This window comes from Megalobrama amblycephala, linkage group LG2 (assembly GCF_018812025.1).
Source record: "Megalobrama amblycephala isolate DHTTF-2021 linkage group LG2, ASM1881202v1, whole genome shotgun sequence".
In the NCBI taxonomy this organism is placed as follows: Eukaryota; Metazoa; Chordata; class Actinopteri; order Cypriniformes; family Xenocyprididae; genus Megalobrama; species Megalobrama amblycephala.
The window spans coordinates 9,627,898-9,639,118 of record NC_063045.1 but is presented as its reverse complement, the minus strand read 5'-3'; positions in this window follow the sequence as shown (position 1 = coordinate 9,639,118).

Here is an 11,221-nt window from a genome sequence, read left to right as displayed (position 1 = left end):
AAAAGCATGTGATCATGGTCTGGCCAATCGTAAACACATGTGACATCATCAGAACTCTATGCAGCCGCTCTGGAGATTCTACGTGGGCTGAGCCAGCCAGCTACTCTCGAAACGCTCGCGCGGTACTTTAAAACCATACGTCACAGTCACATGCCTTCAGTGCCAGCTCAAGTCGGACAAAAGTACTAACCGGAATGCACTGCTTCAAGTCAGCCGCCGATCGGTCTGCGTACGCCGCATGAAGTCGAACACACCTGAAGATTTCTCAACTTTTCAAGCGCCAACGCAGGCATCATCCAATCAGATCGCCCTATGAAAATACCCTAGAGCAGTCGCTAGCCAATAGCGCTCGTGCAACACCGGGAAGTAATGTGATTGGCTGTTATCACTAACGGTCGCGTCAATACAAGCTTCAGATACGCCCTCCGTCAAGCGTTGGCGCTGACGCCTCGTGTGAATGCAGCGTCATGCTGGGGGGTCAGCCAGAATATTTTAAACTGGGTTACATGCGAAAGGGTTAATCGATTAATTGTTAGCCTTAATACTGCAATAAGAGAATGCTGCAGTGGCATATAGTCAACAGCATGACAGGGTGCGCAGTGCTGCTCAAAATGCCATGTTCCACACCAAATGAATGAGAAGGGTTTAAATCTAAATAAAGAACAAGTAGGAACTGGCATAAAGTTGGTTTGACATTGGATGTTCGATATTCGCAAATTTAGGGACCGCCTCGAAAGTTACATCTGACATTGGTATGCATGTTTCTAACTTCAATAACTTTTGAAGAGAATGACTTACAGTCATAAAACCAACTGTAAAGTGTTCACCTAGGTGTCAGCTATGATGCACACCTTTTATATTTTTGTGCCTTTATGCCAGTAACTGACTAAAGGTTCTAACATGCTCATTATGTGCTGTAATACTACTGAAAAAATAATGATCCCAAAACTTATTATCCATATGGAATTGCCAGACAGCAATCTTTTATGAAAATCATTAGCAATCATTTATTGATGTCTGACTCCATGAGGACGGATAGTGTACGCCGTGATGTTTTAAAATATCGGTTTAAATGTGTGTAATAAATGTAAAAAAAAAAAAAAAAAAAAACTATTCCTAAGGTCATGACATAACAAGCGGTATCTCTTGAAAATGACCAATCACAGGAGCGGAGACATCTGACATTTGATCCCCACCTCCAAAGTCTCAAAAGTCAGCTTAAGATGCGTTCACGTGGCCTCGTAATTCCTGTAGTTACGAGATTCTAGCTTGTAAAAAGCGTTCACGTCCTCGTAGAGCTCGTAATTACAGATTGTAAGCTGGGATTTTTTTGAAAGCTCCCAGATGTACCACGTGGCCGCTGTACCACCTGACCACTGCAGATTCATAGGCGTTGATAAGTGGTGCCATGGAAACGTACAATTCCCAGTCCAAGGACATGAACAACTCCGAGGCTGCGTTCCACTCCAGTTTTAGACACGCACTCGCGAACTTCCCTACACACTTCCCCTCGGTGGAATCCCTGCCGCCATTTTGAAGTGCGTTCCACTTCGTGAAGTGGACGAGGGAAGTTTACATGGACAGACCCTCGCTCCCTCGATTTTAACCGAGGGAGCGAGTCTACTTCACATGTTCACTTCAGGCAGCTCCATAACCCACAATGCAACACAATTATGACGTCACCGCATATCGCGTTTAATTCACCCTACCACAAACAATTCTATGATATATTAATTATTTTTTTTAAACATTTAAAACACACATATATGCATATAGAATGCTGAATTAAACAAATTTGTAAGGGGAAAAAATAAATAATAAATCAGCTCCATTGCAGATTCCAAGTGATCAAGGGCTTAGGACGTTCCAGTTCAGCCCATTGCAAAGGTTCCGCAAGAAGTGGGCACCCGTGCAACGTAAGCAATGACGTACATCCGAGTCAACGAGACCGAGGGAAGTTAGCGAGGGAAGGGCATTTAAAAACCGAACTGGAACGCAGCCCGAGTATAATGTCACGTGTTGTCATCTCAAGATTCCGGTAAATACGAGGTGGCGTGAACGCAGCATATATGAGCGAGGAGGGGTTGAGCAGTTGAGAAGGCATAAAGAGGGTCGAACGCAGGGTTGCCAGGTTTTCACAACAAAACCCACCCAATTGCTCCTCAAAACTAGCTCAATCGCATTTCAGGGGGGTCCCACGGTAAACCGCGTTCCGGGGGGTAAAATTTGCATTCTAGGGACTAAATATCACATTATTTTGGGTCGATTCAAAGTTCTGCATAATTAAGGGTGTGGTCACTTGAGTGACAGGTCAATTCATGGATTTAACACTTTTGTGGACAAAAAGTACTGTTTTTGTTTTTCAGTAGACGCTGATTTTGCATGTCCCACACAAATTACAATATTATTGCAGCACGGAGCATCTATCGTAAAAAAGACACCATAGATTGACAGTATAAAGGCCCCAGTATACTTCAAACGAAATCAAAGAAAGAACTGATGTGATGTCATTTCGAACAAAATCAGGCCAAAACGAAGTTCGTTTTGTGTCCTTTTTGGAAGTTCAAAACGGCTTGCCAAAGCAAACTTTCAGGAAAAGTTCATTCCAGCACCAAAACACCTTTGGTCCGTGATGATAACGTAACAGGAGGTGTGCGCCGAGGCTCCGCCTTCACTCGCGTATGAAGCGTCTCTGACTCATTTGATCTGTAGAGTTGTTGAGGTAAGATCTTATGGAGTTTCTTTTGTGTCTTTTTTACTCAAACAAACATATTGTGTTTGAGAGTAAAACTAATTATTTTGTAATTAAAAAATATATATATTGCAAAAAAAGTCTTCTTAAGGCTCAAAAATAAAGAAGTTGATAACAGAATTATTTGCAGTGCGTGTAAATCTTTGAAAACCTTTATTTTTCCTTGTGCACTTCGAGAACTTTTCATCCCAAACCCACACATTTTGCTCTCTTTTCTGCTGTCTTTTTTGCGGGTCAAAATATTTTGCTTGCGAGGTGAATAGGTTTGCAAGCTGAAAAGTTTTGCAAGTTGAAAAGTTTTGCGAATTGAAAAGTTTTGTTTGCACGTGAAGCTGTAGCTCAGTGGGCGGTCTCTACCAACCAGGATGAAAGGCATTTTTCTATTGGTCACCCTCGATTGAAGTGACAAGTTGGCCACGCCCACTACAGTTTCCAGCCTCTGCTGCTGCCACCGAGAAGATAAGAGAAGCGAGAATGGCGAGCAACAGGTCGTTTACTGGGTAAGATAACTAATTTAATATCATAAACGCAGTGACAAGTGAACTGAATGATTCTCTCTTCTTATGCTGTCCCATTTAAATACTTAACGTTGGCTAGACCAGTCTGTAGTAAAGGTTGACATAATGTGGTGTAATACTACAAAAAAAAAAAATTATAATCATAACCTTTATCTCCATACCAAAATCCCAGATGGCCAGACAGTGATTCATCTTTTATAAATCGTTAAAATATTAATGTCTGTGACGCTGTGACCATGGAGACTGTTGACTTGGGTAAAGTTGGTTTTATATTCGCACATTCGGACATCCGTATTCAATAGCCTTGTTAATCACACTACATTGGACATTCAGTGGACATTCACAAGTAAATATGCCATTAAAACAATACTTGCCTATTTTGATCGACTGTGAAAAATGTTGTAAGTTGACAATCGTTGGTTGTCAATATCATGTCGCTGCTTAAAATTCGCAAACATTAATATATTGCACATTTATTGGAAAGCCTGAATTTATCAGAAGTCTGAATGTGCGAATATAAAACCAACTTTACCGAAGTAGACTGTTGTATAGACTGTAAGTATTTTAAACGTGTAACTTTAAAATGATAAATGTTTATTATGAATAAATAGCGCTCATAAACGGCCGCGGAGATGGCATTCTCAAGTCAAACTAGCCGGGGCTTGGACCACTTGGGTAAAGTTGGTTTTATATTCGCACATTCGGACATCCGTATTCAATAGCCTTGTTAATCACACTACATTGGACATTCAGTGGACATTCACAAGTAAATATGCCATTAAAACAATACTTGCCTATTTTGATCGACTGTGAAAAATGTTGTAAGTTGACAATCGTTGGTTGTCAATATCATGTCGCTGCTTAAAATTCGCAAACATTAATATATTGCACATTTATTGGAAAGCCTGAATTTATCAGAAGTCTGAATGTGCGAATATAAAACCAACTTTACCGAAGTGCTTGGACCCAGAAGCGGCGTTCCTTACGTCACGAGTTAACAAGCGGATATTTTTACCCCAGAACCTAGGCCCAACTCTACGAACATCGAAAATAGTGCCTCTCAACCTTTACGCTGAGAAAATCCAAATGTGATTATGAATGTCAGCTCAGCTAGCAACATTGGACATCGACCACACGGCAAACGTTACTAATGGTGGCTCTGGCTGCTAGTGTTGGCTAACGTTAATAAAATCTAGTCAACGGCAGCATAAGAAGAGAGAATCATTCAGTTCACTTGTCACTGCGTTTATGATATTAGTTATCTTACCCAGTAAACGACCTGTTGCTCGCCATTCTCGCTTCTCTTATCTTCTCGGTGGCAGCAGCAGAGGCTGGAAACCGTAGTGGGCGTGGCCAACTTGTCACTTCAATCGAGGGTGACCAATAGAAAAATGCCTTTCATCCTGGTTGGTAGAGACCGCCCACTGAGCTACAGCTTCACGTGCAAACAAAACTTTTCAATTCGCAAAACTTTTCAACTTGCAAAACTTTTCAGCTTGCAAACCTATTCACCTCGCAAGCAAAATATTTTGACCCGCAAAAAAGACAGCAGAAAAGAAAGCAAAATGTGTGGGTTTGGGATGAAAAGTTCTAGAAGTGCACAAGGAAAAATAAAGGTTTTCAAAGATTTACACGCACTGCAAATAATTCTGTTATCAACTTCTTTATTTTTGAGCCTTAAGACGACTTTTTTTGCAATATATATATTTTTTAATTACAAAATAATTAGTTTTACTCTCAAACACAATATGTTTGTTTGAATAAAAAAGACACAAAAGAAACTCCATAAGATCTCCGCGGGTGAAAACATGAACAGACTAGATAGCTGCTTTATAGTACAAAATGAAGTTGCGCTTGTAAAAAAATGAGGCACTAACACTGTTTTTCATGTTTGATACTGTAAAGCTGCTTGATTTTGAGCAATCCATTGAATAAAGTGCTTTATGAAGACGTGACGTGACTGGAGTGCTAATTTGCAGAGCTCGTGCTAACATTCCCATGCTGTTATGATTAGACCCTTTTCTTATGCTTTCTATAATAAATGCTTAGTGTTTTCTCATTTTTGTTGTGTTTATTTTGTTACTGAGAAGAAAGTGCACGGCACATATTTACATATTCATCTAAACGTCGCTTTTAGCAGTGTGGGCGGCGTCAGATGTTCGTTTACAGTATATCGCTGGTCATGCATTTCGAACTTCGTTTTACCCCTAAACGAAGAACGAAAAAGAAATTTGTTTGAAGTATACCGGAACCTTAAACCTTTAGAACTTCCTAATGATATAACTTGTTATCTTTATTATTATTTTAGATAGTGTCTAAGATAGATAGACAGCTTGCCTGCTAACATGATCACGTCGAGCTAGGTGGATGTGGTTTCAGTAATCAGTCACCTCTGTTGGGGATGAACAGTTTAGGACCCTTGAAACCAGATATGTTGAAAAAAGACCCGGCGTCAGAATTTAAGAAATTAATAAATTGAAGAAAATTTTAATGAAGAATAGTTTGCAGTTTCATCAGCAGAAGCCAGCTTCAAGTCTCACAAGGAGTCTGTAGGCCGCTCTGCGTACATTCACATTTCCACAACAATTATACTCTAACAGAGTCAACTAACTACGTCATTACTTCAGGTTGGATGATTCTGATTGGCTAAGAAAAATAGACAAGATTAGAAATTTTCCACACGTGGAGAGATATTAAGAAGCATATCTCCCTTCGTCACGGTGATGACGAGGGGGACTCTGGATTTAGGTACCGGATGTCCTTTTGGGGTCATGATGTGGAGTCTGCTGGTCTCAAGCAGAATGCCAGTTGGCCAGTACAAAGGGACCTGCACAAAACTCTTAGCACACATACACAGATACACATGATTCACAGCTTCTTCAAGGCTGAAGTTGATCTGAGCTCTGCTCTGAGCAGGAAACTTTCCCCAAAACATACTGATAACATGTTCTTTTCTCTCAGTGAGAGGTACAGAGGAAAATAAATGCTTTAACATACATTGAAGAAGTCATTCAAAGAATTTAACAGAAATATAAATGTTGATTAATAACTTAAAAGATATATATTGAAGTGGCAGTGGATTCCAGAATCCACCCCTTCACCTCAGTTCCAACCACGCCCCGCCTCTTTGCCCATTTTCAGTTATCCGGGAGTGACGTGCGGTGACGCTGCTTCATTTTAGCTTGAAAAATGCTCTTCAGAAATCTACGGGTGACATCACTGACACTACGTCCATATTCTTTTACAGTCTATGGTATGTGGTTAAAAATAGCCTAGAGCACCATCTGCTGTAAAACTAAGCTCAGAATATATTTGTGATGCATTTGGAAAATATCAGAAATTGTCCACGAATCGTGGATGCATCAATATATTGTCCCAACTCTACTAAATACCCATTCTCTCACAAAACAAGTTTGTCCACCAACAGATCAAATTTCCGAAACCAACCGCAGAGGTTTCAGTATGACTGAACTTCAGTAAAACTGGTACTGTGAGATGGCAGAGAGTTTTAACTTTGTACTTTGTTATATAGCCTACAGACATTTTTAATTCATAGGAGTTAGGCTCAACTTCACACACTACTTTTATGTATTGAGCATAACTATTTCTTTCAAAAATGTATTTAAATAGATAGTTTAGATAGTCCACCCAAAAATGAAAATTCTGTCATCATTCACTCCCCCTCAAGTTGTTCCAATCCTGTATAAATTTCTTTGTCCTGCTGAACACAAAGGAAGATATTTGGAAGAATGTTTGTAACCAAGCAGTTCTCACCCCCAATTGACTGCCATAGTATTTTTTTCTACTATGGTAGTCAGTAGAAAGTGTGATCTGCTTGGTTACAAACATTCTTCCAAATATCTTCCTTTGTGTTCAGCAGGACAAAGAAATGTATACAAATATAGAACATCTTGAGGGGGAGTAAATAATGACAGAATTTTCATTTTTGGGTGAACTATCCCTTTAATAGAAAAAAATGAAGAATATCTTCCACCATTATGAGTTCATATGGGCATTCAGATAGATAGGTAGATATGACATGTGTTCAAAACACATTCAGAGCACGTGTGTGTAAAGTAGGAGGGTCAAAAGATTCACACACCAAAGAAGCAGGTTGAGTGTTTTAGCAAGACAGTCTTATCAATTAAATGTTTCGATGAAGAACTGAACAACATTTTTCAGATGTTTTTTTTATTTTGTTTGTGCTGCTGGAGTTTGATGGGTAAGTAAAAAAAAATCTTTTTATGGTTTAACTTTCTTGAGTTTCGTGGTAATAAAGCAGCTACAGTTCAGATTACATTATTTCCTACTTTTATATGTTCCAGATCAATATCATGAGATTTGCTTACAGTGAATCCAGGTCTCTGTGTTTAATTGGAATTTTAAATGTAAATTTCCAGACCTTTTATTGTGAATACATTTCTCTCGCTCAGAAATCCAAAGCCTCAATTGAACTGCTTTCAAATATCTGGTGTTTTTTGTTTTGTTTTGTTTTTTCAGTATCGTAATTTCAAAGATTACAAATGCACATTCTTCCCAGCAATTTAACAGAATTAAACTTGTTTCTGTCAAACTGTAATTATTATCATGTAATCATTTGCTTTTGCATCTCTGGATGTTCTTCAGTTCATATTTAAAATATTCAGTCTACACCCCATTTCAGGCTTTGTAAACCAACAAGAGCTTTAATCTGTCTCTCTTCTCTTCTTCAGGTGTGTTTGGTGCTGAAACAAATGAAATACAGTCAGTGTCAGTGATGGAGGGAGATTCTGTCACTTTAAACTCTGATCTTACTGAAATACCCGACGGCTCCATAATATGGCAGTTTGGAGCTGAAAACTCTCTGATAGCTAAAATCAAAAGAAAGAGACAAATCTTGTCCATATCCAATGATCTTGATGGGAGATTCAGAGACAGACTGAAGCTGGACGATCAAACTGGATCTCTGACCATCACAAACACCAGAACTGAACATGCTGGAGTTTATAAACTACAAATGCTTGCAGCTAAACAGTCATCAAAAATGTTCAATGTTTCTGTCTATGGTGAGTAGAGATCACCAATCCTGCCCTCTACACTCCTTTAACTATTTATATATTTAAATGTTTAATCATTTATATTTGGAGATCACAGACACACTTATTAACCATCAACACACTAAACACTCACTCAACACACTGATCTGAAAATATGATTGTTGATTAATTGTTGATTTCTCTTGATTATCTGATGTTTTTCAGCTCGTCTGCCTGTTCCTGTCATCAGCAGAGACTGTTCTTCATCATCATCATCAAATTGTTCATTGGTGTGTTCAGCTGTGAATGTGAGTCATGTGACTCTCTCCTGGTACAAAGGAAACAGTTTATTGTCCAGCATCAGTGTGTCTGATCTCAGCATCAGTCTCTCTCTACCTCTGGAGGTGGAATATCAGGATAAAAACACCTACAGCTGTGTGCTGAACAATCCCATCAGCAACCAGACTCAACATCTGGACATCACTCACCTCTGTCACACATGTGCAGGTACGGCAGAGCTGATATTAGCATTTATGCACTTATTCATTGACTATCTCTCTTTATCTTCACAACACACTCTCCTTCACTTCATCCAGTCTCAGACTCTCAGGTAGTGCTGATCTCTGTTGCTGCCGCTGGATCTCTGTTGATTGTCGCTGCAGTCGGGATCTTCTTCATCTGCAAAAAACAAAGAAAAAAAGATCAAGAAGGCAAGTGTTACCTACTGCTTTCAAACAAGTATTATAAAAATATACTCTAAATATTTTAATCAGTTGATAGCCTTAATTATCATTTAATCACATTTATTCTCCTAATTTTAGTAAGTAATGCCCTCTAGTTTCTTTTTAATGAAAGAAACTGAAATAATGTGTGCAGTGACTGGGTTTCGGTATGTTTGCATATAATGTTACTGGACCACATTCTTTAGTCGACTCCCATTAGTCGAAATAATAAAACAACTTTCTCTGGTTTATGAACATAATCATGTGTAAAGATTCAGCGTTCTGCTGGTGAATGTGTTTCATTTGTTAAGTTTCACTGAAATTGATGTGTATTACTGCATACTCTGCTGTAATGTCAAATTCATGCATGCTATTTAATCTATTATTATTATTATTATTATATAAACAGATCAGGCTTGTGATGTAGAAATAACGTATGCTGACATGATCTGCAAAGGAAATGCACACAAATGGGTAAGAAAAGCAGTAATCTCTGCTTTTAGTCTCTGTATTATTTTATCAGCGAGTGAGATTTTGTTGTGTGTTTTTGTCTGTATCTTTCACACATTACACACAACAGTTTCATATCAGATATTATAAAAGCCATAACATTATCATTCATTGTGAAAACTTCACTACCAACACTTTTAAATAACTGTAAAATCTGTGTAGTCAGTAAACATGTATACATTCAAAAACTAATTAAACAAAAGAAAACATTTCCACACAATTCAACAAGACCAGAACAAGACCAAGTTTCTGTTGTCAGTTGCTAGCTCTAAACATAGCTAGCTCTTGCCTACTAAACATAATTTAATTGAATGATCAAGTAAATAAAATGACAACTACAGAAAAAAAAACCCTCAAAAACATAACATTGTCAAATCGCCATCATAACTGAACATTAAACACTAACATGTCTGTCCCTTTGCTGTAAAAACACAAAGCATGCTGGGAACTACAGATCCATTGCTCCGTTACGTTAACAAAACGCTGACTTAGTCGTGGTATGAGACCCAGAGTATTTGCAGAAGACATGGTTGTTGGAAGACGTTTAAGATGTTTGCTAATGCTTGCCGACAATTTCCAAGTCTCTGTGCATAGATGGCCATGGGTCTGTCGATCAAATTTAGAAGTCAGATTTTTGCTCCTAGGGCGATAGCATTAGACCTCCAGATCAACCGTAGTCGCTCTGTCACAATGCTGTCTAGATAAGTAAACTGATCAACAACATCCAGAGGCTGTTGGGTCAACGTGTACTGGAATCTGCACACAGAGGTAGCCTATATGAAGGATCTTGCTCTTGGACGCATTTATCCGGAGTTTGACTTTTCCTGCTTCGCTTCCCAGCGCAGCCGTTAGCTCACAGAGTGATCGCTTAGTAGATTCGAGCAACACAATATTGTCCACAAAATCTAAATCCGCAAGTACTCTGTCTTGTCGCTGTTGGCCATGGTCGATGTGGGCAAGGGTATGTCTAATGAAGAATTTCATAATGAGAAGGAAGAGGAATGGCGACAACACACAGCCCTGCCTCACTCCCATGTCAATGCAGATGAATTCAGAGAAGTCTTGTTCGGTGTGGATGCAGCAGCTGGATTCATGATAAATGTTGTGGAAGAGGCCAATGAAACTAACAGGGTGTCATATGACCGAACAATTTTCCAAAGCTTGCCATGATGTACACTGTTGAATGCTTTTGTAAAATCGATGAAACTGACCAACAGTCTCTGTTGTAGTTCAATGCTTTGCTCGATAATTGCTCTTAAGTTGAAAATTTGTTCCGAGCAGGATCAACAGTGTAATAATAATACTTCATTTCAATATTTGATTTTATAGAAATGATTAACAATTTTGTTATTTTGCTTCACCATATATATATATATATATATATATATATTCACATTGAATCTCAATCAGTTTTTAGAATGCCACATTTTTATAATTTTAGAAGTAATATATATTGTGTGTGTGTGTGTGTGTGTTTTTTTACAGAAAGTTAAAGAGGGGGATCATGTGGTGTATGCACCTGTTGCCATGAGAAAATCCCAAATCATTGTTTGACACATTGGAAACATTTTATGTTTGACTAATTTATATAATTGACTTGCTCTCAAGCTATCCTGGGTGTATGCCTTTCTTCTTTCAGTTGAACATTATCGAGTTTTCGCGTACGGCCGTTGCTGGAAGCCAGTAATTATAGTGTATAAAGTT